Source organism: Bombina bombina, chromosome 6 (genome assembly GCF_027579735.1).
Source record: "Bombina bombina isolate aBomBom1 chromosome 6, aBomBom1.pri, whole genome shotgun sequence".
NCBI classification, from domain to species: domain Eukaryota; kingdom Metazoa; phylum Chordata; class Amphibia; order Anura; family Bombinatoridae; genus Bombina; species Bombina bombina.
The window spans coordinates 915,242,306-915,246,636 of NC_069504.1; the positions used below are offsets into that span (position 1 = coordinate 915,242,306).

The following is a 4,331-nucleotide window of genomic DNA, read 5'->3' on the forward strand; positions in this document are numbered from 1 at the left end:
TTTTCGTTCCTTTTGTTTCAAGAAAGAACAAAAGCCTGATCCTTCATCCTCAGGAGCAGTTTCAGTTTGGAAACCATCTCCAGTCTGGAATAAATCCAAGCCTTCTAGAAAAGCAAAGCCAGCTTCTAAGTCCACATGAAGGTGCGGCCCTCATTCCAGCTCAGCTGGTAGGGGGCAGATTACGTTTTTTCAAAGAAATTTGGATCAATTCTGTTCACAATCTTTGGATTCAGAACATTATTTCAGAAGGGTACAGAATTGGTTTCAAGATAAGACCTCCTGCAAAGAGATTTTTTCTTTCCCGTGTCCCAGTAAATCCAGCGAAAGCTCAAGCATTTCTGAAATGCGTTTCAGATCTAGAGTTGGCTGGAGTAATTATGCCAGTTCCAGTTCTGGAACAGGGGCTGGGGTTTTATTCGTATGTCTTCATTGTACCAAAGAAGGAGAATTCCTTCAGACCTGTTCTGGATCTAAAAATATTGAATCGTTATGTAAGGATACCAACATTCAAAATGGTAACTGTAAGGACTATCCTGCCTTTTGTTCAGCAAGGGCATTATATGTCTACAATAGATTTACAGGATGCATATCTGCATATTCCAATTCATCCAGCTCACTATCAGTTTCTGAGATTCTCTTTCCTGGACAAGCATTACCAGTTTGTGGCTCTGCCGTTTGGCCTAGCAACAGCTCCAAGAATTTTTACAAAGGTTCTCTGTGCCCTTCTGTCTGTAATCAGAGAACAGGGTATTGTTGTATTTCCTTATTTGGACGATATCTTGGTACTTGCTCAGTCTTCACATTTAGCAGAATTTCATACGAATCGACTTTTGTTGTTTCTTCAAGATCATGGTTGGAGGATCAATTCAATAAAAAGTTCATTGATTCCTCAGACAAGGGTAACCTTTTTGGGTTTCCAGATAGATTCAGTGTCCATGACTCTGTCTTTGACAGACAAGAGATGTCTAAAATTGATTTCAGCTTTTCGAAACCTTCAGTCACAATCATTCCCTTCGGTAGCCTTATGCATGGAAATTCTAGGTCTTATGACTGCTGCATCGGACGCGATCCCCTTTGCTCGTTTTCACATGCGACCTCTTCAGCTCTGTATGCTGAACCAATGGTGCAGGGATTACACAAAGATATCTCAATTAATATCTTTAAAACCGATTGTACGACACTCTCTGACGTGGTGGACAGATCACCATCGTTTAGTTCAGGGGGCTTCTTTTGTTCTTCCGACCTGGACTGTAATTTCAACAGATGCAAGTCTTACAGGTTGGGGAGCTGTGTGGGGGTCTCTGACGGCACAAGGGGTTTGGGAATCTCAGGAGGTGAGATTACCGATCAATATTTTGGAACTCCGTGCAATTTTCAGAGCTCTTCAGTCTTGGCCTCTTCTGAAGAGAGAATCGTTCATTTGTTTTCAGACAGACAATGTCACAACTGTGGCATACATCAATCATCAAGGAGGGACTCACAGTCCTCTGGCTATGAAAGAAGTATCTCGAATTCTGGTTTGGGCAGAATCCAGCTCCTGTCTAATCTCTGCGGTTCATATTCCAGGTATAGACAATTGGGAAGCGGATTATCTCAGTCGCCAAACGTTGCATCCGGGCGAATGGTCTCTTCACCCAGAGGTATTTCTTCAGATTGTTCAAATGTGGGAACTTCCAGAAATAGATCTGATGGCTTCTCATCTAAACAAGAAACTTCCCAGGTATCTGTCCAGATCTCGGGATCCTCAGGCGGAGGCAGTGGATGCATTATCACTTCCTTGGAAGTATCATCCTGCCTATATCTTTCCGCCTCTAGTTCTTCTTGTCGTATAATACCTCTCTAGTCTAAGGGCTGTCACTAAATGAGTGTTTAGCAACAGATGTATATGTATGATTCTCGCAAAAGAAGATAAAAATGAGATGCTTGTAAGAATTATTCTTAATATGGTTTAATTTCGCCTTGGTTAGACAAAACCCTAACTATAGACAAATATTTAATCTGGGTTATCTAACAGATTAAATTAATACTCATATTTATCAAATATTAGTTGACATAAACTATTTATTAATCACTGCAAGATTAATTACATACCTTGAGATCTGAAGGTAGAAGATAACAATAGCTTCATACAAAGGAAAAGCTTATATACACATTTTAAGCCAATGAAATCAAAGCATACCATAAATGAAAATGCTATCTTTGTATATTTTAACTTCCTTAAAAGACTTTATAATTTTGGCTGACATATAGAAAATACTATTTTAACTTGTTCATGCGCAGTGCATTAGAGTGTTAATAATACTATGTGTCTAGCTAGCAGTATAGGTGTTTTGATTGACAACAGCAACTGAATGTAAATGTCACAGTTTTAAATACATTGTCTTTAAAACACTATTTAACCCATTACTAACTAAACTGACTAATCCTATCTAAGTTAATTTAATTTATAACTTTTCCATATTCTATATCTTAATTTATATCTAAATGTTTTATCTATGAATAGCATATTTAATGTGTAATTCTTCTTTGAAATTGTATATTTTTCTAATCATGATTTTATAATTTATTCTAATCATGATTTTATAACTCCACATTCCCCCACTTTCTTTTCTTTTTGTCAGACACAATCCCAATGATTAAACACTAAGGGCCAACACAGAAGAAACTACCAGACATATACCAGACATATTTCAAACAATAGACAGTGGATTTGACGTCATACACTACAATAAAGAATGTTCCAATAATTACATAGTTCATAAGTAAAGTTGTTCAAGTCTTGATTGAAGGAATCAAATCCATAGCAGCGTCATTGCAGAGAAAGTTCAGTTCATAACTACCTTAGTAGTAAGATACATTTGTTGCAGAATTGAAAGCAATAAAGTCTGTAGGAGCAGTTCCATCAAGAAATACATGTGTAATCTTCATAGTGCTTACAAACAGGAACAAATAGTGTATATAACCACTGAAAAGGCCAAGGAAGAACCATAGGGTGAAACAAGTAGATGACACAGTTAGTTGCAGGTAACGATTGCAGCAACCATAGGTAAACTTGTCACAAGGCCTCAGCATGTCCAGTAGTAGTCAGGCAGATCAATTCAGAAGAGCCCAAGTGCAAATCAAAAGAATTCCATCCAGACACCAAGAAAAGAGAGAGATAGGAGTATCCTAAAAAAATAAAAAAAAAATAAAAGAAAGTATAAGTATACAATATTGAAATCAAATTATTCTATATGTCAGTCAAATTGGATTAGGAAGCCTAGTTGTATCAAGCGAAACTGAATAAGCAGAATATAAAGGTACATAACGTTTTTGTTGTGAATTAAGATGTTCTAGGGTTGTAAGTTGTCTAACTAATTTTTTGTTTAAATGCTTTTGATAACAAACACAACCACACATAAAAATAAACATAAAAATTTGAACAATAGTTAAAACAATAACAGGGTGTAACATAATATTAAAAAATTGAGTAGCTGTACTACTATATCCAAATACAGATTCCCACCAAGATATATTTGCATCCTGTAAAATACTAGAAGTAGCTGATTTTAAAATTCCTTGTTCATGTTCAACTGTAATTTTAGTATCTACAGAAATATGTTTTAAATTTTGTAACAAGGAAGAAATTATAGTAGAATCAGTTAACCATTTCTTCATTTGTGATCCCATACCCAAAGGTAAATTATAAACAGAAAAATTCATAACATGGTCCCATGTTAAATTTAAAGTAATATTAAGAGTTTGGGGCATGGTAAAATTCCAATTAGATGATGCAATATATTTAAGTGGAATAGTATTACACCAGGTACCAGGTAATAAATGAGAACTAGCGAATACATTATCCTGTGTTTGGAATATAATAGTATCAGAATTAAATAAATGAAAACAAACTCTGTCAGACCCTAAATAAAATACCGGTCTAAGTACATTAAAATTACTTTGTAAGGTACAAGACTTTTGATTTTCCCAACATGTTTCATTGGTTGTATGGAATTGTGAAAGGGAACAGATAAACGAATTTGCATTGGAATGACACAATGATACATCAACAAGTGTCCATTTTGATTCATCAATGTTATGTGACACCCATTGATGTGACAATACTGGAAATAGTAATTAACCAATTGTCGCTAAGCGATAAATAATAGTATCTTTACCAGACCAAGGAATTAATGTATGAATCATACAAAATTCAGTGGTGCAGTCAGATAAAATTACTTCCCACCATAAAAGATGTGTCATGGCAAAATTAGTGACTGACTTAGATGCAGCTAAACTTAAAGAAGCTGGCCACTTTCCAGACCATAAACTTTGAAGTTGAATCTTTAAGT

General features: G+C 35.6%; 1 long non-coding RNA gene across 1 annotated transcript; it reads right to left on the reverse strand.

Moving 5' to 3' along the window:
* Nucleotides 1-2,043: 2,043 nt before the first annotated feature.
* On the reverse strand, nt 2,044-4,104 carry LOC128662375 (uncharacterized). Its single transcript, XR_008402769.1, has 2 exons — nt 3,483-4,104; nt 2,044-3,168 (listed from the first exon to the last, which is right to left on the reverse strand). It is a non-coding gene; the product is annotated as an uncharacterized LOC128662375 (long non-coding RNA).
* Nucleotides 4,105-4,331: the final 227 nt, after the last annotated feature.